This window comes from Rutidosis leptorrhynchoides, chromosome 1, assembly GCF_046630445.1.
Source record: "Rutidosis leptorrhynchoides isolate AG116_Rl617_1_P2 chromosome 1, CSIRO_AGI_Rlap_v1, whole genome shotgun sequence".
In the NCBI taxonomy this organism is placed as follows: domain Eukaryota; kingdom Viridiplantae; phylum Streptophyta; class Magnoliopsida; order Asterales; family Asteraceae; genus Rutidosis; species Rutidosis leptorrhynchoides.
Window position 1 is genome coordinate 242515229 of NC_092333.1, and position 26450 is coordinate 242541678.

Sequence of the window (26450 nt, forward strand, 5' to 3'; positions counted from 1 at the left end):
CTCTCATCCTCTATACTTAGGGTCAGTTTCTTACCGAACACGTCTATCATTGCTTTAGCCGTGTTTAAGAATGGTCTTCCTAATATGAGAGGAACTTGAGAATCTTCTTCCATGTCCAGAACAACAAAATCTACTGGGAATACTAAAGTACCAACTTTAACTAGCATGTTCTCCATTATCCCTCTAGGATATTTTATTGATCTATCGGCTAGTTGTATGCTTATTCTGGTTGGTTTCAATTCTCCAAGGTCTAGTTTAGCGTAAAGTGAATACGGCATTAGATTTATACTAGCACCTAAATCTGCTAATGCTTCTATTGAACTAAGACTACCCAGAAAACATGGAATTGTGAAACTTCCTGGATCAGATAGTTTTTCTGGTACCTTATTCAACAGCACTGCTGAACAATTAGCATTCATAGTAACAGCCGAGAGTTCTTCCATTTTCTTTCTATTCGTGATTAGATCTTTCAAGAATTTAGCATACCTTGGCATTCCTGAAATCACATCAATGAAAGGAAGATTTACATTTATCTGTTTAAACATATCCAAGAATTTGGATTGCTCGGCTTCAAGTTTTTCTTTCTTCATTTTACTCGGATAAGGAAGTGGTGGTTGGTATGGTTTAACATAAGGTTTATCTTTAACTGTGTTATCTTCATTAACCTTTTCAACTACCGGTTCTTTTTCCTTATCCTGATCAGGTTGTGGTTCTTGTGTAGTAGGAGTAATTTCATCAGAAGTTACAGGTATTTCAGGTGGTTTAAGTGTTGTACCACTTCTTGTGGTAATAGCTTTAGCTGTTTCATTCCGGGGGTTAGCATTTGTATCACTAGGTAAACTTCCCGGTTTTCTTTCACCTATTAACCTTGCTAGGTTACTTACTTCTTGTTCCAGATTTTGAATAGAAGCTTGTTGATTTCTAAATGCTTGAGCATTTTGTTCATTGGTTTGTTTTTGAGATGTGAAAAACTGCGTTTGAGTTTCAACTAGCTTCGTCATCATATCTTCTAAATTCGGCTTTTTATCATCGGTTTGTTGTGGTGGTTTGTTCTGAAAATTAGGTCTTTGCTGATTATAAGTATTATTAGATACTTGTTGATTGCTAGGACCTTGTTGGTTGTTGTATGGAATATTTCGGTTATAATTCTGGTTTTGATTGTAAATCGGTCTTGGCGGTTGATAATTATTCTGATAATTATTTCCAGGCCTTTGGTTTATGTATGAAATATTCTCTCTTTGTTCCATTGTTAATTCAATATTGAGACAATCTTTTGTCAAATGTGGTCCTCCACAATGCTCACAACTAATTCGTATAGCATGAATATCTTTAGTCATCTTTTCCATTCGTCTCTCGAAAGCATCTATCTTTGCGGAAATGGAATCTAAGTCATGGCTAGAATCGGCTCTAGCTGCTTTAGATGATCTAATGATATCTTTTTCTTGGTGCCACTCATGTGAGTGGGAAGCAGTGTTATCAATAATTTTGTAAGCATCAGTTTCGGTTTTCTTCATAATAGAACCACCAGCTGCTATATCTATATCTTTCCTTGTAGTGATGTCGCATCCTTGGTAGAATATTTGTACTATTTGACAGGTGTCTAAACCATGTTGCGGACATCCTCTTAACAACTTTCCATATCTTGTCCACGCCTCATATAGAGTTTCATTTGGCTTTTGTGTGAACGTAACAATTTCTGCTTGAAGTCTTACGGCTTTAGATGCAGGAAAGAATTGTTTAAGAAATTTATCAATTAAAACGTCCCATGTATCGATCGCCCCTTCAGGTAACGATTCCAACCAATCTTTGGCTTCTCCCTTTAAAGTCCAGGGAAATAACATGAGATATATCTGTTCATCCTCCACTTCTCGTATTTTAAATAGTGTGCAGATCCTATTAAAGGTACGTAGATGTTCATTTGGATCTTCCTTCGGCGCACCACTAAATTGGCATTGATTAGTCACCATGTGTAGAATTTGTCCTTTGATTTCATAATCTGGCGCATTAATGTCTGGATGAGTAATTGCGTGACCTTGGCCAGTGCGTTTAGCTCTCATTCGGTCTTCCATACTTAAAGGTTCCAGATTCTCCATAATTGAATTTGTTGAATCGGTATCACTAGATGCTTCAGATTTAATAGTTCGTTCCTCAACAATCTCTGTTTGAATGATTGGTGGTTCCGGAGGAAAGTTTAATGGTTCAGGATCTACGAACCGTTCCTGAATATTTTCTGGATTCTCAATTGTGAGGTTTGTTTCAAAAACTGGATTATCGGAAATTTGAACTGAAGTACTTGGTCGACTGGATGACGATTCTAAAGAAAAATCAACGGCGGTTATATTTGTTAAACGATGTCTTGATCGAGTTACAGGTGGTGAACGTACAAAAGGTGATGAACGTCTTGCTCGGTGCATTCACTGAATATCCTATTAGTTTTTAAAAGGAAAGAAAAATTATAATAAGTTATCCAATCAATAGACTTTTCTGATTTTGCCCACGTTTCGAATAGCCAAAAGATGCAGCAGAGGGGCAGGATTCGTTTGGTCTCAATATAATTGAGGACTGTTTGGCTCCAATAACCCGGTCCACGTACAAATCCAACTATTACTACGAACCAGAAAATTTTTATGTCTATCAATTTAACCACTTAAAATAAATTTTCGTAATTTTAAGAAATTTAGATAAGAAGTAGAAAAAAATTCTAAGTCCTAAAACTAGAATAGCGAGAAATAAGAGAGAAAAAGATTGCGCGTCGAAAAATGTCGAAAAAGAAAAAATGGTTGAAAAATAAAAGGTGACGGAAAAATAAAAGAAACTTATAAAAACTTAAAAATACTTAACTAATTTAACCTTATTACTACAACTAACTTAAAATTATAATCGCAAATTGAAATTACTAATTGGAATGATAATTGATACATAGTAAAAGGTCTAAAAATATTAAAGCTTACAGGAAAAACTAAATCCCAAATGGATATAACTTAAAAAGAAACTAAAACTTAAAAAGGCGTCGCAAAATTCTAAAGCACCTAAATCTTAGTCTAAAGAAAAAGCACTTAAGGAATTCTACGGCAAAGCCTAAAAATATAGGAGTAAAAATAACTATAGCAAAAACTAAGTTTAAAATTTAATTATGAGCTAAAAATACAAAAGTTACGCTACAACGATTAAAAAGGTACAAAATATAAAAATATACAAAAAGTTGTAAAAAGTACAAAAAATATTATTTTTATATTATTTATTTTACTAAACTATTAATTTTACAATTTAATAAAACTAATTAATACAAAATATATAAATAAAAAGTATAAGTAAAATTAAAACTAATAATAATAATAATAGTAATTAGGTTTTAATAATAATAATAATTAAAAATAATTAAAAATAACCCGTGATTAGGGTTTTGTCCGTGTGTCAGAAGATCTCCGCGAGTCGCGGTGAATAAAGAGGAAAACCCCGCGAGTCGCGGGGTTCAGGAATTCAGTTGACAGGTTTTGTTTTTACGCGTTTTTCTTTATTTTTTTTTTTTTTTTTCTGTTTTTAATTTAAATAAACGATTTTTAATAAAATTTATATTTTTATAAATTAAAATAAAGATAAAGAAACTTATAAAACTTAAATATTTAACAAAATCCTAAAAATACTTATATTTTTGTTTTTCTTTTTATATTTTTGAATGATTAAAACGTAATTTTTACAAAAACGACTTTTAATAAAAGTAAATAAAAATCTTTTTTTTTTTTTATATTAGCGTTGCGCTTCCGGCTTTTAAGATGATTTCCCCGGCAGCGGCGCCAAAAATACTTGATGTTAAAGCAGAGGGGTATAAAATACTATTAAATTTTAGCAGGAAATATTATTAAATACGATACAATTTTACACAAGATATTTATTTATTTATAGAATGGATATACTTAAACCTTGCTACAACACTTATAGGCAGTGTACCTAATCGTACAGTAGTGTAGTTTTTAGTAAGTCCGGTTCGTTCCACAGGGAAATCTTTAAACAAAGCTCAACGCTATATTAATTTACTTTTATAAAAATACAAATATATATATAGGTAATATTATTATTATAAAAGGGGGGTTTTTACCGTTTAATGACCGGTTTGTCGATTTTAAAACTTTAGTCGCAGTTAAAACCTAATGTAAAATATAAATACAAATACAAGACTTAAATTAAAGCTTAAAGTAAATAACGATAATGAAATTGCGAATAAAAATGCGATAAAATAAAATTGCGATAATTAAAAGGTACGATAATTAAAAGTGCGATTAAATAAAATAACAAAAAGTGCGATAATTAGAAGTGCAATTAAATATAAAATAAAGGAAATTAAATATGAAATAAAAGAATTATGCTTATTTAAACTTCCGTAATCATGATGTTTGACGTGTTGATTTTAGTTTTATGCCCATGGGTTAATTGTCCTTTGTCCTGGATTATTCAATATGTCCGTCTGGTTTTTGTCCATAACAGTCCATCAGTCATAAATATAAATTGCAAGTGTCCTTGTCAAATTATTATTATACCCGAAGATAAATATTCCAACTAATTGGGGATTCGAATTGTAACAAGGTTTTAATACTTTGTTTAATGAATACACCAGGTTATCGACTGCGTGTAAACCAAGGTTTTACTACTTTGTTAACAATTACACCAATTACCCTTGAATGTAATTTCACCCCTGTTTTAATTATTCTAGTGGTTATTAATCCATTCCCGTGTCCGGTTAAATGAACGATTACTCGTACATATAAATACCCCGCCCATCGTGTCCGATCGAGTGTATATGGTAATTTATAGGGACGCCCAATTGTAAATCTTTATATTAACATTAACAAACTTTCATTTAGTTAAACAAATATAAAGCCCATTAATAGCCCATAGTCTAGTTTCCACAAGTGTCGTTCTTTTGTCCAAACCCCAATTATGGTACAAAGCCCAATTACCCAATTTTAGTAATTAGCCCAACATCATGATTACTTCGTTTTAAACAAGCATAATAATAACTTAGCTACGAGACATTAATATAAAAAGGTTGAACATAACTTACAATGATTAAAAATAGCGTAGCGTTACACGGACAGAATTTCGACTTACACCCTTACAACATTCGCTAACATACCCTTATTATTAGAATTATAATTAAAATTAAAATATAAATTATAAATATAAATATATTACTTCGTATGAAGAGAAGAAAAAAATGATGATGATTTTGATCAGAATTCGGGTTGATTTATAGCCAGGAATGATTTTTGGGGCTCCGCGACTCGCGGCCAAATAGCCTTAAAACTCCGCGAGTCGCGGAGAGGTATTTTCATTTCACACCCTTGGAGTTTCTGGCTGCCGACGGTTTTAATAATATATATATATAATATATATATAATTAATATAATTAATTATATATTATATTATATTTATATACATAGTTAACTTGTAATTTTTAGTCCGTTGCGTCGAGCGTTAAGAGTTGACTCTGGTCCCGGTTCCGGTTTTTCGAACGTCCTTGCGTACAATTTAATATCTTGTACTTTGCGTTTTGAATCTTGTACTCTTGTGATTTCGAGACGTTTCTTATCAATAATTGGAACCTTTTTGATTGTCTTTTGTTCTTTTGAGCTTTTTGGTCGTTTGCGTCTTCAAATCGTCGAATCTGTCTTTTGTCTTCACCTTTTATTATTTAAACGAATATCTCTTGTAAATAGAACAATTGCAACTAAAAGCTTGTCTTTCTTGAGGAATAATGCTATGAAATATATGTTCGTTTTTAGCATTATCAAAGATTTACAATTGGACGTACCTATAAATAACCATATACACTCGATCGGACACAATGGGCGGGATATTTATAAATACTAATAATCGTTCATTTAACCGGACACGGGAATGGATTAATAGTTAACGGACTTATTAAAACAGGGGTGAATTACATACAAGGAAAATTGGTGTAATTATAGTTTAAGTCCCCAATTAGTTGGAATATTTGACTTTGGATATAAGGATAATTTGACGAGGACACTCGCACTTTATATTTTTGACTGATGGACTGTTATGGACAAAAACCAGACGGACATATTGAATAATCCAGGACAAAGGACAATTAACCCATGGGAATAAACTAAAATCAACACGTCAAACATCATGATTACGGAAGTTTAAATAAGCATAATTCCTTTATTTCATATTTAATTGCACTTTTAATTATCGCACTTTAATTTATTGTCATTTTATTTATCGTACTTTTTAATTATCGTAATTTTATTATCGTTATTTACTTTATACTTTAATTTAAGTTATATTTATTTTTAATATTTTACATTAGGTTTTAACTGCGACTAAAGTATTAAAATCGACAAACCGGTCATTAAACGGTAAAAACCCCCCTTTTTATAATAATAATACTACTTATATATATATTTATATTTTTACAAATATAGTTTTTAAAAATGTAGCATTAAACTTGGCTAAGATCCCTGTGTAACGAACCGGACTTACTAAAAACTACACTACTGTACAATTAGGTACACTGCCTATAAGTGTTCTAGCAAGGTTTATGTATATCCACTCTATAAATAAATAAATAACTTGTGTAAAATTGTATCGTATTTAATAGTAATTCCTAGTAAAAATTAATACTATTTCGTATACACCTCTACGCATATCAAGTATTTTTGGCGCCGCTGCTGGGGACTGCTTAAACGCCGGAAGCGAAACGCTATATTAAAAAAAAAAGATTTTTATTAAGTCTTAATTTACTTTTGTAAAAATACGCTTTTGTAAAAATACGTTTTAAATATTAAAAATACAAAAATATAAAAAGAAAAACAATATATATATATTTTTAAGAGTTGTTCAAAATAAAAAAATTAAAAATTAAAAAGTTTGTATTTTCTTTTAGTTACAAAAACTAATAGGTAGTTTTTTTTAAAATATAAGTTTTTATTTATAAGATATAAATACTTTATATAAATATAAAACAGAAAATATATATATATATATATATATATATATATATATATATATATATATATATATATATATATATATATATATATATATATATATATATATATATATATATATATATATATAAAGTAATCGGGCCGAGGACTTTAGCAGCCCAACACCTGGCCCGAAACCCTACTCCATGCGACCACATGGATTTATAACATCCAAGTCATGCGATCGTATGACTTGATTTGACAGACCTGGTAACCTCAGCCGACAGAATTAGGGTTAGTTTAATTATTATTATTATTAATTATTTAAGATTAGGGTTATTTATTTAATTAATTAGTTTAGTTTTTAGTTTTAATTTGTATTTTTAGTTTTAATTAGTTTTAATAAATTTTAAAATTAATACTTTTATAAAATAAATTATATTAAAATAATATTTTTATAAAAAATTGTACTTTTTACAACTTTAAGTTTATTTTTATATTTCGTATCTTTTTAATCGTTAAAGCATATTTTTATTTTTCGCTCGTAATTAGTTTTAAGTCATAGTTTTTGCCATATTTATTTTTATTTCTAGATTTTTAGGCTTTGCCGTAAAATTCCTTAAGTGCTTTTTCTTTAGACTAAGATTTAGGTGCTTTAGAATTTTGCGACGCTATTTATAAATTTTAGTTCCTTTTTAAGTTTCGACGTGCTACGTTCTTTTTATTATTTTTCGACCATTTATTTTTCGACGTTTTTCCGACGCGCTATTTTTCTTTCTTATTTTTCGACGCTCTAGTTTTTAGGACTTAGAATTTTTTCTATTTCTTCTCTAAAATTTCTTTAAATTTCAACAAAAAATTATTTTAAGTGGTTAAATTGATAGACATCCAAAATTTTCTGGTTCGTAGTAATAGTTGAATTTGTTAGTGGCGAGTTGTGGGCTTCCGATTTAAAGGGTCCTGGCTACCTGCTGCATCTATTGGCTATTCGAAAAGTGGGCAAAAGCAGAGAAGTCTATTAATTTGATAACTTATATAATTTTTATCTTTTATAACTAATAGGATATTCAGTGAATGCACCGAGCAAAACGTTCACCACCTTTTATACGTTCACCACCTGTAACTCGATCAAGACATCTAGCCAATATTGTTGCCGTTGATTTTTCTTTAGAATCGTCATCAAGTCGACCAAGTACTCCAATTCAAATTTCCGATAATCCATTTTTTGAACCCGACCTCACAATTGAGAATCTGGAGGATATTCAGGGATAATTCCGAGATCCTGAACCATTAATCTTTCCTCCGGAACCACCAATCATTCAAACAGAAATTGTCGAGGAATAACCCATTAAGTCAGAATCCTCAAGTGATTCAGATTCAACAAATTCAATAATGGAGAATCTGGAACCTCTAAGTATGGAAGACCGAATGCGAGCTAAACGCACTGGCCAAGGTCACGCAATTACTCAACCAGACATTAATGCGCCAGATTATGAAATCAAAGGACAAATCTTACACATGGTAACTAATCAATGCCAAGGGAGAAGCCAAAGAAGCCAAAGAACCTTTAATAGGATCTGTACTCTATTTAAAATTAGAGAAGTGGAGGATGAACAGATATATCTCATGTTATTTCCCTGGACTTTAAAGGGAGAAGCCAAAGATTGGTTAGAATCATTACCTGAAGGGGCGATTGATACATGGGACGTTTTAGTTGAAAATTTCTTAAACAATTCTTTCCGGCATCTAAAGCCGTGAGACTTCAAGGAGAAATTGTTACGTTCACGCAAAAGCCAAATGAAACTCTATATGAGGCATGGACAAGATTTGGAAAATTATTGAGAGGATGTCCGCAATATGGTTTAGACACTTATCAAATAGTACAAATATTCTACCAAGGATGCGACATCACTACACGAAAAGATATCGATATAGCAGCTGGTGGTTCCATTATGAAGAAAACCGCAACTAACGCTTACAAAATTATTGATAACACTGCTTCCCACTCACATGAGTGGCACCAAGAAAAAGATATCTTTAGATCATCTAAAGCAGCTAGAGCCGATTCTAGCCATGACTTAGATTCCATTTCCGCAAAGATAGATGCTGTCGAGAGACGAATGGAAAAGATGACTAAAGATATTCACTCAATACGAATTAGTTGTGAGCAGTATGGAGGACCACATTTAACAAACAATGGAACAAAGAGAGAATGTTTCATACATGAACCAAAGGCCTGGAAATAATTATCAGAATAATTATCAACCGCCAAGACCGATCTACAATCAAAATCAGAATTATAACCAAAATGTTCCATACAACAATCAACAAGGTCCTAGCAACCAACAAGTATCCAATAATACTTACAATCAGCAAAGACCTATTTTTCAAAATAAACCACCACAAACCGATGATAAAAAGCCAAATTTAGAAGATATGATGTCGAAGCTAGTTGAATCTCAAATGCAGTTTTTCACATCTTAGAAATAAACTAATGAACAAAATGCTCAAGCATTTAGAAATCAACAAGCTTTTATTCAAAATCTAGAACAAGAAGTAAGTAACCTAGCAAGGTTGATAGGTGAAAGAAAACCGGAAAGTCTACCTAGTGATACAAATGCTAACCCCCGGAATGAAACAGCTAAAGCCATTACCACAAGAAGTGGTATTACACTTAAACCACCTGAAATGCCTGTAATTTCTGATGACTCTATTCCTACTCCACAAGAACCACAACCTGAGCAAGATAAGGAAACAGAACCGGTAGTTGAAAAGGTTAATGAAGATAACACAATTAAGGCTAAACCTTATGTTAAACTATACCAACCACCACTTCCTTACCCGAGTAAAATGAGAAAAGAAAGACTTGAAGCCAAGCAATCCAAATTATTGGATATGTTTAAACAAATAAATGTAAATATTCCTTTGATTTATGTGATTTCAGGAATGCCTAGATATGCTAAATTCTTGAAAGATCTAATCACAAATAGAAAGAAAATGGAAGAACTCTCGGCTGTTACTATGAATGCTAATTGTTCAGCAGTACTGTTGAATAAGATACCATAAAAATTATCAGATCCAGGAAGTTTCACGATTCCATGTTTTCTGGGTAGTCTTAGTTCAATAGAAGCATTAGCAGATTTAGGTCCTAGTATAAATTTAATGCCGTATTCATTATACGCTATACTAGACCTTGGAGAATTGAAACCAACACGAATAAGCATACAACTAGCCGATCGATCAGTAAAATATCCTAGAGGGATAATGGAAAATATGCTAGTTAAAGTTGGTACTTTAGTATTTCCAGTAGATTTTGTTATTCTGGATATGGAAGAAGATTCTCGAGTTCCTCTAATATTAGGAAGACCATTCTTAAACACGGCTAAAGCAATAATAGACGTGTTCGGTAAGAAACTGACCCTAAGTATAGAGGACGAGAGTGTTAGCTTTTCAGTTGATAGAGCCATGCAACAACCGCAATCTGCAGATGATACATGTTATTATATTCAAACTATGGATTCACATGCAGAATTGTTAGAAGAATTTCCAGAATTACAAGGAACAGGAGAATGTTCGTTAGGAGAAGGAACTGAACCAATTGATGAAACTGAAATGTTAGCTACACTTATGGCTAATGGATATGAACCAACAACAGAAGAAATTCAAATGCTAAAAGAAGAAGACAGATATCGATATAAATCATCGATAGAAGAACCACCGACATTAGAGTTAAAACCACTTTCAAACCATTTGGAATATGCTTATTTACATGGTAAATCTGAATTACCTGTAATAATATCGTCTTCTCTTACAGAAAATGAAAAATCTCAACTCATTTCTGTGCTAAAAGCTCATAAACCAGCTATTGCATGGAAGATTCATGATATTAAAGGTATAAGTCCTTCGTATTGCACACATAAAATCCTTATGGAAGAAGGTCATAAAACGTATGTGCAACGCTAACGAAGACTAAATCCTAATATGCAAGATGTTGTTAAGAAAGAAATTATTAAACTGCTTGATGCAGGTTTAATTTATCCAATCTCTGATAGTCCATGGGTAAGCCCCGTTCAATGCGTACCTAAGAAGGGTGGCATGACTGTCATCACAAATGAGAAAAATGAGCTTATTCCTACTAGGACTGTAATAGGATGGCGTGTTTGTATTGATTATAGAAAATTAAATGACGCCACCAGAAAAGATCACTTTCCCTTACCTTTCATTGATCAAATGTTGGAAAGATTAGCCGGAAATAGTTACTATTATTTTCTTGACGGTTTTTCCGGATACTTTCAAATTCCAATCGCACCCGAGGATCAATAGAAAACCACATTCACGTGCCCTTATGGTACTTTTGCTTACAAACGCATGCCATTTGGACTTTGCAACGCCCCTGCAACCTTTCAAAGGTGCATGATGGTGATTTTTCACGACATGATAGAAGAATGCATGGAAGTTTTCATGGATGACTTTTCAGTCTTCGGTGATACATTTGAATCATGTCTAGTTAATCTTGAACGAATGCTTATTAGATGCGAACAATCAAATCTAGTACTTAATTGGGAGAAATGCCATTTCATGGTTAGAGAAGGCATCGTTCTTGGTCATAAAATTTCAAAGGAAGGAATTGAAGTGGATAGAGCTAAAGTAGATGTAATTGCTAAACTTCCACATCCCACCAATGTTAGAGGAGTTAGGAGTTTTCTAGGGCATGCCGGTTTTTACCGACGTTTCATAAAAGATTTTTCTAAAATTGCCACTCCTATGAATAAACTCATAGAAAAGGATGCTCCATTCATCTTTTCAGAGGAATGCATCAAATCTTTTAATATTCTTAAAGAAAAACTCACTAATGCGCCGATCATGATAACTCCAAATTGGAATCTACCATTTGAACTTATGTGCGATGCAAGTGATTTTGCAATGGGAGCCGTTTTAGGACAAAGGATTGAAAAACGATTTCAACCTATTTATTATGCTAGTAAGACATTACAAGGAGCACAAACAAATTACACAACTACTGAAAAAGAACTCCTTGCCATTGTCTTTGCTTTTGACAAATTTCGTTCATATCTCGTTCTAGCTAAAATGGTGCTCTATACCGATCATTCTGCTCTTAGATACCTATTTTCAAAATATGATGCCAAACCAATATTAATCCGTTGGATTTTACTCTTACAAGAGTTCGATATTGAAATCCGAGATAAAAAGAGAGCAGAAAATCTCGCCGCTGATCATCTTTCTCGTCTTGAAAATCCCGAATTAGAAGTTCTAAATGAATCGGCCATACAAGATAACTTTCCTAATGAATATCTATTGAAGATAGATTATAGTGAAATTCCATGGTTTGCAGACTATGCAAACTACTTAGTATGTGGATTCCTTCAAAAAGGGTTGTCGTACCAAAAACGAAAGAAATTCTTCAGTGATATAAAACATTATTTCTGGGAAGATCCACATTTGTTTAAAAGTTATCCCGATGGAATAATATGCCGATGTGTATTCGGGGATGAAGCTAGTCAAATCTTAAACCATTGTCACACAGGACCAACAGGAGGGCATTATGGGCCTCAACTTACAGCAAGAAAAGTTTACGATGCTGGATTCTATTGGCCTATAATTTTCAAAGATGCACACCTTCTTTGCAAATCCTGTGATGCATGTCAAAGGGCCGGAAAAATAAGTCAACGTGATGAAATGCCACAAAATGTCATTCAAGTATGTGAAGTATTTGACATTTGGGGTATTGACTTTATGGGTCCATTTTCAAAATCTCATAATAATCTCTACATTCTCGTTGCCATTGATTATGTATCTAAATGGGCGGAAGTACAAGCTCTCCCAACTAACGATGCACGAGTTGTAGTCAACTTTTTAAAACGTCTTTTTGCAAGGTTCGGAACACCGAAAGCTTTAATAAGTGACCGGGGTACTTATTTTTGTAATAATCAACTTGAGAAAGTTCTCAAAAGATATGGAGTAACTCATAAAATCTTAACCGCTTATCATCCAAAAACAAGTGGACAAGTTGAAAATACCAACCGAGCTTTAAAACGTATTCTAGAGAAAACCGTAGGATCAAATCCGAAGGAATGGTTCATGAAATTGGAGGATGCACTCTAGGCTTTTAGAACAGCCTACAAAACTCCAATTGGAACCACACCTTTTAAACTCGTTTACGAAAAAGCATGTCATCTTCCAGTAGAAATTGAACACAAAGCATTTTGGGCTTTGAAGACATGTAATCTTGATTTACATGAAGCCGGACGTCTACGGTTAAGTCAATTAAACGAATTAGAAGAATTAAGACATGATGCGTATGAAAATTCGTTAATCTATAAAGAAAGAACGAAGAAATGGCATGATAAAAGAATCAGAAGCTCAAAAGAATTTAAAGAAGGAGACAGAGTTCTTCTTTTCAATTCACGATTCAAGCTATTTCCTGAAAAATTGAATTCAAGATGGTCTGGACCATTCATAGTCAAAAGAGTTTTCTCATATGGAACAGTAGAGTTAATAAATTCAAATAGGATTGAATTTAAAGTTAATGGTCACAGAGTTAAACATTACATAGATAATCCAATGGAAGTTGAAGAAGAAGTTAATCACAATTTCGACACCACAGCTAACTAAGTGTGGGAAGTTTCGAATCTTTTTAGGGTAATATATTTCTGTTAGAGTTAGATATTCTGTTTTCGTGTAGTTCTCGAGAACTGAATCCGAATGGTCTTTCCCTAGCAGACCCTAAAGAACTAGTCTTCTCCCCCCCATTCTGAATTTTTTATTTTTTAGGTTTTACGAGATGAAGAATTCCTTTGATCTGAACCATGGTCTAATGCTACACGCTATGATTACTAAACGTAATAATGACACCCTTCCGAGTGAACTGGTATAATTCATAAGAGGAAAAATAGACGGAGTAAGAAAAGAACTCAGAAAAGATCATCATAAGATACATTTTGGTAAAGGAAAATCAAAATCCGCAACAAAAAGAAGAGCACGACACCTTGAAAGATGTTATAAATGTGGAAAATAGTCACACGAAGGTAAATGTTCAAATAATCAAACATATTCAAATACCAAATTTGTTACTCTATGCAGAGAAGGACCGTTCATATGTTTAGAAGAAAAGATATTAAAGAATCGAGGTTATGCTTACGTAGCTATGGAGAACCAAATCACACGACTCTCCTATGAGTAGGCTAAAGCAGGTCTCTAAGAATTCTTTCTCACAGGTAAGTATGTAAAGTTTTTATTTTTTTTATTGCTTTTAACCTTTTGATAATAAACGCTGAATCGTTCGCTATAAAGTATTAAATTGGTATTCAATAAAATTAGGTATGCGTAACCGAAATTATTGATATCGTACAAAAATTTATTACATCACTGCGAAATTTACCGTTTATTCTTAAGGTATAAATATCTTTAATCAATCAATCCAAAATATTTCAGAAATTCGTCAGGAGTAAAACTAGGTAATATAGCCTAAATTACTTTACCGAAAAGAGTGGCGTATATTTTTGATAATATTTGATTGATTAAAGTGGGATAAAAGACCAAAAAAAATTTTAATTTTTAATTTTTACCATGTTTTTAAATTAATATATAAATATTAAATTAATATTGTAAACTTTTTAAAATCAATATATTTAAGTTTGTAAATATTTAAAAAATTAATATTTTTAATATAAGTTTGTATGTATAAAAATGATATTTATATGAATTTTTAATTTTATGCATTTTAAATTTAAGTTTGGTGTGAATTTAAAAACAAAAATTTATTTTATTTCACTAAGTTAAAAATATGATTTTTAAAATTCTTCGTGAGTTGAAAACTAGGTCGTTAAACCGAAATTGCTTTACCCGAGGGAGGGACGAGAACTTTTATTATCATTATTTTTAATCTTATATTGAATTAAAGTATGCCAAAAACATTAAAAAATCTTAATAAAAAAAAAAAAACCAGGACCCCATGCGATCGCATGGGGTTTGGCCTGTATATCCATGCGATCGCATGGAGGCCAATTTCTGGTCAGGTTACAAAGCTCATCGAGCTGCTGCTCTTTCACAAACGCACACACAAATACGCAAATACCTCCCAAACTCTCTCAATTTTCATCAATTTTTCACCAAAATCAACCAAATTTCTCGCTATAATCCGCTCTAATCATGAATTTGATAAGAAGTTTATCAAGAAGGGTAACAATTTCACCCCTAAACCTCTTTAAATTTGATTTTTAGTGTTCTTGAGCTATATTTTTCCTAATTTGATTTTGTTAATTTCTAGTGTAATTAAAGTTAAATTGTTAGTATATTATGCATGTATAACCTAGATTGATGCTATTTAACATGATTTGAAGCCAAAAACTTCAAAAGTTTTAGGAATCTAGGGTTTGTGTTCTTAAGCAATTTGAGGCTTTTTGATATAAACATGTTATGGCCGATTTTTGTCATGAATTATTGCTAAATTAAGTAGTGTAACATGTTTAGGTAGCTAAATGATCCAAACTTTGATCCTAAACATGATTTTTGAGAATTAAAGTGGATTTTTTAGGTCTAAAATTCATGAACTTGATTAAATTGATATAAATACCATTTGAAACTTGTTTAATTGCTAGTAATGGTTATTTTAACATGTTATTTGAGTTGAATGCTTATGAAATTTGTAAACATTTTCATATATGCTTATTTGAAAAAGTGTAGAATTGTTAAAATTATGAAAATGTGTATAAGTATAATTTTGATTAAACATATTATTGTAATTGTTTCAAGTTGTTATTTTGGTAACACTAATGCATATTTGGATGGACAAAATTTGTGTTTAATGTATTTTGCAGAGATTTACTAATACTGATGGTTCATCATCATCATCTAGACAACCTGCTCCAGAACCTGAACCGGAAATGCAATATGAACCAGAGCAACAACAGGAACAACAACAACAACCTGATTAACACGTACCTTATTATGATCCGCAACAAGAATATGTTGATGCCTACATAGTATTTCCGATGCATCCGATAGTACAACACCCAACGATTCATGAAGAACAGTTGCATCCTAATTTGAGATTTGATCGAAGTTGGAGAGATTACCCGACATATCAAAGTAACAAATTCAAACTGGTAACGAAAAATGTAGAAGTGCCAAAGGTAATCGATTGGGAGCCTTTGGAAAGGGTTCAACTAGCTAACTCAGTTAGACAGCATTTGATCCAAAGGTATGACAGCTCTTCTTTTCCCGATTGGGAATGTTTATTCACCATTCGTAGGCCTGTATATAAGGAATGGTGCGTTGAGCTTATGAGTACTATTTCACTTAATGCAGATGTAGTTAGGTTAGATGATAGAAGTTTTCTTAGATTTATACTTGGCCGTAGGATGTACAGGATGTCCATGCTGGTCATGGCCAGGGCTTTACAGATATATACACCCGCTGAATTACTACTACCCGATTGTATGAATTTGATTTATCATGGTGAAAGGGTAGATAGGAATTTTGATGCTAACGCCGTCTGGAGGCGTATGTCAGATTATAATGTTTTTGGGCGGGCAGGAACACACTCCTACTTACATATTCACAGAGCCAAGCTTCGTATAATTCATAGATTTCTGGCTAACTCGATTACACAGAGAGGTCACAACAAGGATAAAATGACATTACATGATTTATTTTACCTTAAGTGTATTCGAGACCCAAGAGGCTTTGTTAATATCCCCTACTGTGTTGGTTTTTATTTGTCTAAGATAGTGGAAGGAATACAGAAAGGGGGAATAATAGGAGGAGGTATTTTTGTTACTCTCATTGGAGAGTATTTGGGTGTAGATAGAGATCAAGGGGGTTTACTCTTGGTTTGTAGGGAACATGATGATACTTTAGGATTGAAGGTCTATCAGGGTGCTAAGGTATTGAAGAGCAGACGTAATCAGGCAGTACCCTATGTTGGTCGTCATCCACAGGTAGAGAGAGGTTCAGATGAGGAAATGGAGGAAGCAGATGACATTAGGGATGTCATTAGGGAGGCTGTGACTGACGTCTACCAGCGTATAGATGAGGTAGAAATGACAAACCTGGATAGACATAATCGATACGAGCAGTGGCAAGCCCGGAATGAGTACGAGCATTCCAGGCAACGACAACATGATAGATGGGACTATCATCAGCATCAGATCATGAGCCGGCTATCACCTTAGGATCACTATGTACCGACCCGGCCTGCTTACTGTCCTCCACACCAGCCCGAGATGAGACCACCATTTACTCTCTACGACCCTAACCAGGCCTACCAGTACACCTATTACCAACCATGGAACCCGACCGACGACATGAACTGGAACCCCTATCTAGATTGATATAGTTCCCGTTGGTGATTTCTATGATTTTTATCTTTTTATTATTTATTATTTCTGTTTATTTATGTTTAAACATATAATATTGTGATACTTTTATTGTAATGTTTAATATTTTTATTATGTTGTACTAATATTTCATATTTGATTTGAAAGTGGGATTTTAAGTCCCATTTCAAATTACCATGCATGTTATTTATATGTATGTATATTGTCAATTGTACACAACAGGGTAAAACAACGCATTTTCAAAGACTGGCATTAAGTTCAGCAAAAGCTACTAATTTTGACGACAAAACGAAAAACAAATGTGATGTAACAACAAGACGGAATGAACAAATGATGTGCACCATTTATCATTCAGCAAACAAACGCCAATATGTTTGGAAACTTTGGTAAAATTTAATCATTTTTCTACGCTAATCACCCTCAATAATTTAAATTGTTACTGATTTCTTGCAATGAGGGCATTGCAAGATCTTAAGTGTGGGAAGGGATTAAATTCTTTCGGATTTTTAAAATTTTAACTTATACACTTGGTTACCATTAAAAATACTAGTAACGAAGTAGCTGTATTTGAATCTAGTGCTCTCTGATAATAAAGAACAGCCCTAGTCTTATATACTGACTACCCAATTCTAGTAAAATTTTTCAAAATTTTCAAATAAATGAATTCAAAATCATGTTTATACATATTTATGAACGGTAAAACTAGGTGTTAACACCGAAATTATTGTTAACTCGGAAAGGACATAAATTGAGAAACAACCCAAAATGTTAGAATTCATTTAAAATGGAATAGAGGACAATAAAAAGTCAAAGAAAGGAAAATAAAAGCCAAGTGTGGGAAAAATTTACCAAGTTATTTAAAACATAAATCACATATTTTTGTACAAATAACTGAAGATACTTTTGTTTTGGACAATTTTATCAGTTTTACCCAATTTCTTATAATATATTTGAAAGAAAGATGGATCTACACGATGAATCAATTCCATCATTAAAAGAAAGTAAAGTCTTCCGAAAAAGAAACGCGCTTCTTGATTTAGGTCAGGAAGTTGTCGTCCAGACCAGTTGTAGAGTCTACGAAAAACCTTGAAAAGTTTTCTCGAAAATCAGCTGGAAATCCACGGACCTCAGCATCAAACAGGGTTGCCAAGTGGTCAGAATTATCCTAACCATGAGAGGATATGTCTCGTAAAATGGGGAGGGCGCCGTGCAAATTAGCTTAATAAGACTAATGAATCAGATCCCCATAAAGGATAATCTCCTTAAAGATCAAAAATCAGCTTTTAAGACTGATATTACTCAATCCTTGAGATTGACATTTAAAGATTGAGAATTACAAACTAATGTAATTTGATGATATCTAAACTCGAGCTTGAACGAGAAAATATTTTGATCAAAATTACAAACCGATTTGTTTTCTGAAAAACCTATTTTTAATGCGTTCATTACCATTGAACGTAAAATTCTAGGAATTCACCTGGAATTCATTAGGTCACCTGAACCAAATCGGGTGTCAACCGTAAGAACGGTGGTTACATAGCATGGTCAAAGACATGACCTTATGCCAGACCGAAAAATTATAGGGTGAGCTTTACTATTACTCCTACAAAGGATAGTAATTGCATCCGACACGTTATAGACCATAATTAAAAGCATGTCACGGGACATTGCCTAAACAGTTGCTTGTTCAACGCTTTCCTTTATAACTGGACGGTAGTTTACCGAAAGGTAATATACGGAGAAAGTATACTGGACGTGTTGCTTTCCCAATACAAGGTTAGCAAGTGGGTGATACAAAACCGCAATTTTTGAGCTAAAATTTTCAAATCTGAAACCCACCAAACCCACAAAAACAATTTGCAAACACCAGTGAAGGGTTATTCCAGAAAACTTATCTAGGGTAAAAACTAGATTGAATTTTCAAAAGATCAAATGTTTTCATAAAGATCCAATTTCCTTAAGGATCTAAATTTTCATAGTCATATGGGACTGTAAATCACAACATTACTACCATTGTTCATACTGCCGTATAGAATTTACTGATGTACAAAGTGTGAAGAATAAAGAAGTGATTCTAGTATTTTTATTTCAAGACTATATTGCTTGAGGACAAGCAACGCTCAAGTGTGGGAATATTTGATAATGCTAAAAACGAACATATATTTCATAGCATTATCCCTCAAGAAAGACAAGCTTTTAGTTGCAATTGTTCTATTTACAAGTGATATTCGTTTAAATAATAAAAGGTGAAGACAAAAGACAGATTCGACGAATTGAAGACGCAAACGACCAAAAAGCTCAAAAGTACAAAGTACAATCAAAGTGGTTCAAATTATTGGTGAGAAACGTCTCAAAATTACAAGAGTACAAGCCGCAAAATGCAAAATACAAGATATTAAATTGTACAGAAGGACGTTCGAAAATCCGGAACCAGGTCCAGAGTCAACTCTCAACGCTCGATGCAACGGACTAAAAATTACAAGTCAACTATGCACATGAATATAATATAATATATAATTAATTATTAAAATTATATATATTATATTATTATATAAAACCGTGGCAAGCTAGGAGCCAAGAGTACATGAGCTGGAAAAAGAGGCCATGCGATCGCATGGCCTGGAGGCCTAAATCCCATGCGATCGCATGGTGAACAGTATCTGGTGACATCCTATAAATTTCGCGTGTTTTGGCCAGTTTAAAGACATCTTTTCTCTCTCTCTCTATCTCACGTATATATATATATATATATATATATATATATATATATATATATATATATATATATATATATATATATATATATATATATGTATATATTATAATTATAATTATAATTTTAATAATAAGGGTATGTTAGCGAATGTTGTAAGGGTGTAAGTCGAAATTCTGTCCGTGTAACGCTACGCTATTTTTAATCATTGTAAGTTATGTTCAAACTTTTTAATTTAATGTCTCGTAGCTAAGTTATTATTATGCTTATTTAAGCCGAAGTAATCGTGATGTTGGGCTAAATATTAAAATTGGATAATTGGACTTTGTACCATAATTAGGGTTTGGACAAAAGAACGACACTTGTGGAAATTAGACTATGGGCTTTTAATGGGCTTTATATTTGTTTAATTAAATGATAGTTTGTTAATTTAATATAAAGATTTACAATTGGACGTACCTATAAATAACCATATACACTCGATCGGACACGATGGGCGGGATATTTATAAATACTAATAATCGTTCATTTAACCGGACACGGGAATGGATTAATAGTTAATGGACTTATTAAAACAGGGGTGAATTACATACAAGTAATATTGGTGTAATTATAGTTTAAGTCCCCAATTAGTTGGAATATTTGACTTCGGATATAAGGATAATTTGACGAGGACACTTGCACTTTATATTTATGACTGATGTACTGTTATGGACAAAAACCAGACGGACATATTGAATAATCCAGGACAAAGGACAATTAACCCATGGGATTAAACTAAAATCAACACGTCAAACATCATGATTACGGAAGTTTAAATAAGCATAATTCCTTTATTTCATATTTAATTGCACTTTTAATTATCGCACTTTAATTTATTGTCATTTTATTTATCGTACTTTTTAATTATCACAATTTTATTATCGTTATTTACTTTACGCTTTGATTTAAGTTATATTTATTTTTAATATTTTACATTAGGTTTTAACTGCGACTAAAGTTTTAAAATCGACAAACCGGTCATTAAACGGTAAAAACCCCCTTTTTATAATAATAATACTACTTAAATATATATTTATATTTTTACAAATATAGTTTTTAAAAATATAGCGTTAAACTTGGCTAAGATCCCTGTGGAATGAACCGGACTTACTAAAAACTACACTACTGTACGATTAGGTACACTGCCTATAAGTGTTGTAGCAAGGTTTAGGTATATCTACTCTATAAATAAATAAATAACTTGTGTAAAATTGTATCTTATTTAATAGTAATTCCTAGTAAAAATTAATACTATTTTGTATACACCTCTACGCACATCATATATATATACATATTTTACGAAATAATAAAATATAATTTAAATATTAAAATTTAATACGTAAAATAAAATATAAAACAATTAAGTTGTAATTAAAATAAATTTATATATAAATATATGAATTCTATATATAATTATTATTATATATATATTGTAATATATGTTAAAATGTATAAAAATTTATTACTCAATATAAGTTATCATGTAATGTATGGTATATAGTTATATTACAATGATATGTAATACTAATATATTAAATTTAATTATAAATATAATTGTTATAATAATATTGTCAATACTTTCAATATTAATATCCATGCTAATGTTACTAACATTATTTTAAATATATAATCTATAGATACGAATTTGTTATATATAAATTGTTGTAGTATTATTACTAATATTATTATTATCATTAATAATATTAGTATTCTTATAATTATTATTATTATTATTATTATTATTAATATTATTGTTATAAATTTCATAGTTAATTATTATCATATTCATTAATGATAATATTATTATGATTACTAGTATATTATTATAAATTTTTATTATTATTAAGAGGATTATTATTATATTTATATTTATTAATTAATAAGATTAATCATAATATGTAAATACAGATATATACATATAGATATATAAATACATATATATATAAAATCAGATATATATATATATATATATATATATATATAAAATATATAAATCAGTATTATTATTATTTATTATTAATAGAATTATTGTTATTAATGTAATTATTACTAAAAAATGATATAATCATGATATTTTCTTACTTGAATTATTTCCTATCGTTATTTGATTGTGAATGAGTTTGTTTCTATCTCTAATCTGTTACCCATCGATCTCAACTTTTATTTTTTTATCTTTTTCTTCTTGTCTGCCTTCTCAATGTCGAATCCACAATTCTTGCTATAAAACAATCAAGTAACTCATACTGTCAGGAAAAAGCATTCAATTGTTTCACCATTACTATCAAATTTCAATTATAATTGATTTTATCGATTGGATTAAACAGAAAAGAAAGAAAACCAGTCGATATCCCCTGTTCTTGTAACTTTTTATCATCACCTCGAATTCTAATTAAATTTTAAAATGTAATAATGCTGTTTTGTTAGGAATCTCTTATTCAAGCTCTCTGTAAATTTTCAAGCTTCAATTCTTCATATTGATTATTAATTTCGGAGTCAAAGTTTTAAGAGCAAAAAGTCAAACGAACGTTCAATGATCGAATTGAAGTTTTAAATGTGGTTTCTGTTGAAATTTTTGATTTGAAAAGTTTCTGAAAACGGTATACTACATACTCCATGTAGTAATTTCAAACCAAAAGTGTCCAGAATCTAAAAACATGATTTATGTTTTTCATCTTCAATACGAAGCTACTGCTGCTGCTAATATCCATTTTTTCTTCTTCTGTTCTATCCATTAAAATGTTCCTTTCTGTTTCAAATCAAGTCGTAAATCAAACTTGGATATTAAGCTGTTGTGATTGTGGTTGTCTCCAGTTCGATGAATTTAAAGAAGAAGATGACCGAGAATTTAGTTAAATATAATTAATGCAACAATAATTTCAGAAATAAAAGCAGCAGCTCGATTTTTTAGTGTGGTGACGGGTTAATGAGAGGTCTCGGGTTCAAGCCCGGTTCGGGTCAATATTTTTTTAGGCTTATTTTAAAGGTAGTATTTTTTTATTTATTTATTATTATTATTATTATTATTATTATTATTATTATTATTATTATTATTATTATTATTATTATTATTATTATTATTATTATTATTATTATTATTATTATTATTAAGTATTAGTATTTATCATTGTTATGGTTATTATTGTTATTATTATTATTATTATTATTATTATTATTATTATTATTATATTATTATATTATTATTATTATTATTATTATTATTATTATTATTATTATTATTATTATTATGTAAATAATAAAATTTATTATTATTGATATTAGTATTAGTATCATGTTATAAATATTAGTATTACCAATATGTTTATAATTATTAATGTCATATTTATCATTATTATTATTATAAGTATTATCAAAATTATTATTATTAAAAGAATTAGGATTATAAAAATAAAAGTTTTAATAACGTTGTCAAGGTTATAAGTATATAAATAAAGATTATATATACAAAAATATATTTAAATTACATAACTTAACTATATTATTATTTCTATATATAAAATGAAAATATATAAATAAATAATGAAACTTCTAAATTATTAAATATAACAAATACATCATTAATCATAATATATAGATTTATTCTATTGCGAGTATATGTTTTAATATATATACAAATGATATAGGTTCGTGAATCTAAGGCCAACCCTGCATTGTTCAGTATCGTCGTATGAATATTTTTACTACAAAATATTGTATCGTGAGTTTCATTACTCCCTTTTTATATATATTTTTGGGACTGAGAATACATGCGCTGCTTTTATAACTGTTTTACGAAATAGACACAAGTACTTGAAACTACATTCTATGGTTGAATTATTATACCGGATATCACCCTTTTAGCTTGGTAGCCTAAGAATTTGGGAACAGACCCCCAAATTGACGCGAATCCTGAAGATAGATCTATGGACTTTGACACGTCCCATCCGGGTTACGAATGCTTTAGTACTTCGATTTTATATACAGATAAGTGTACCTGTATATTGGGGATATTCTAGATGCATTTGTTAATGTCGGTTACCAGGTGTTGACCATATGAATGATTTTTAATTCGCATGTTATGCGTACTATTTTGTACTCTGGTTACGTGTACAATTATATATCTGAAATCTTGTGGTCTATTAAAATGATGGAAATGAATGTTTATGATAAACTAATGAACTCCCCAACCTTTTGGTTGACACTTGAAAGCATGTTTATTCTCAGGTTTGAAAGAAATCTTCCGCTGTGCATTTGCTCATTTAGAGATATTACTTGGAGTCATTCATGGCATATTTCAAAAGACGTTGCATTCAAGTCATTTAGTTCAATAAAGATTATTATTAAGAAGATAAAAGATTAAGTCATTTATAGATTGGATATATTATGAAAGTGTATGCATGCCTGTCAACTTTCAATGAAATGAAAGTTTATCTTTTAAAAACCAATACAATGTTTGTAAAATGTAACATATAGAGGTCAAGTACCTCGTGATGTAACCATATGTTATTGTATTCGTCCTTATGGATTAGGACGGGTCATTTCAGGTGGTATCAGAGCGGTGGTCTTAGCGAACCAGGTCTTGCATTAGTGTGTCTAACTGATAGTTGTTAAGATGCATTAGTGAGTCTGGACTTCGACCGTGTCTGCATGTCAAAAAGTTTTGCTTATCATTCTTGTCGGAAATTACATGCTCATCATTCTTAGTCTAGACACATCTTACTGCATTGATTGCATAAATAGTGTATAGACAAAATTCATATCTTAGCGTATCTGCTAATGCATATCTTAACGTATCTGTTACTGTAAACTTTGCCTGACATATTTCAAAGATTCCTCCGTAATTTATGGGATTTTGGTATTATATATACATATGTAATTTATGTATTAAAGAATACCAAATCTAAGTCTTATAATCTTCCTTATATCGAAAAATCATTTCCCTACTCTGTACGAGATGGATCCTACAACCAGTTCCAGTTCTCCAGATTCCGACGGCTATTTCGATATGGAGTTTCACTCGAGCTCCGAAAACAGTGTGACTGGAATGGACCAACCAATCAGCCATCATCTATTCTAGATGAATTGGGGATGGGTTCGTAGCCTACTTAATCATTGGAGGCAAGAAGAAGGTGATCCTTTTCACCCACCACATTTCCCTCTTGGCGATGAACCTGAAGCACTCACCGGCGAACCTGTTCGAGACACCATTTTCTCTCTCATTTCCAGAGTATCTCATCATGACTATATACTATCTCAAATTCTAGATCTTATCATCCGGTCGTCCGAACCAACAATCATCCCGGGGTAATAGAAGATGTTAACGAGCTTCACGCTCGGGTAGTGGCTTTGTAACATATGGTGCAAAGATTACAAGCACCAGCAGCAGCAACAGTACCACCATCAACAACACCAACAGTACCATTACCACCACCACCAACAACCGCATCACAAACCTCAACTTCACAATCCGTCCCACGAGCATCGACGTCATACGCCCTGTAGATACCAAGGAATACCAACAACAACAAATGATGAAGTATTGATTCATAACTTCATTGGGGAAACATTCTACGACGATTATGTAATTTCTAGAGTTTAGAGATTATCTATCCTAGCCTTAACCATAAATCAGATGAGTGGATAGAAGATAGGGTAGAAACCCTGACTGGAATAGTGTGTGATTTACAAGAGGGACTTACACAAGCATCCCCAGCACCGTTAGGATCGTCAGCACCAACAACATCTACCTCATCACAAGCTCCACCAGATCCATAGTCACCATGAACATCATCACTGATCAATAACGAGTATATGGTATCAACGAGTTATGAAGTATTAACTCATTCCCTATGAAGAATTTATATGTATATCTTATATATATAAATTTCGAAAACTTAATAAATCTTTTTGTATCGTGAGTTTCATTACTCCCTTTTTATATATATTTTTGGGACTAAGAATACATGCGCTGCTTTGATAACTGTTTTATGAAATAGACACAAGTACTTGAAACTACATTCTATGGTTGAATTATTATACTGGATATCACCCTTTTAGCTTGGTAGCCTAAGAATTTGGGAACAGACCCCCAAATTGACGCGAATCCTGAAGATAGATCTATGGACTTTGACACGTCCCATCCGGGTTACGAATACTTTAGTACTTCGATTTTATATATAGATAAGTGTACCCGTATATTGGGGATATTCTAGATGCATTTGTTAATGTCGGTTACCAGGTGTTCACCATATGAATGATTTTTAATTCGCATGTTATGCGTACTATTTTGTACTCTGGTTACGTGTACAATTATATATCTGAAATCTTGTGGTCTATTAAAATGATGGAAATGAATGTTTATGATAAACTAATGAACTCCCCAACCTTTTG

At 31.6% G+C, this 26450-nt stretch overlaps 1 protein-coding gene across 1 annotated transcript in view; it reads right to left on the reverse strand.

Moving 5' to 3' along the window:
• Positions 1-26450, reverse strand: part of LOC139896258 (uncharacterized) — a 198689-nt gene that overhangs the window by 67083 nt on the left and 105156 nt on the right. The window lies entirely within an intron of this gene.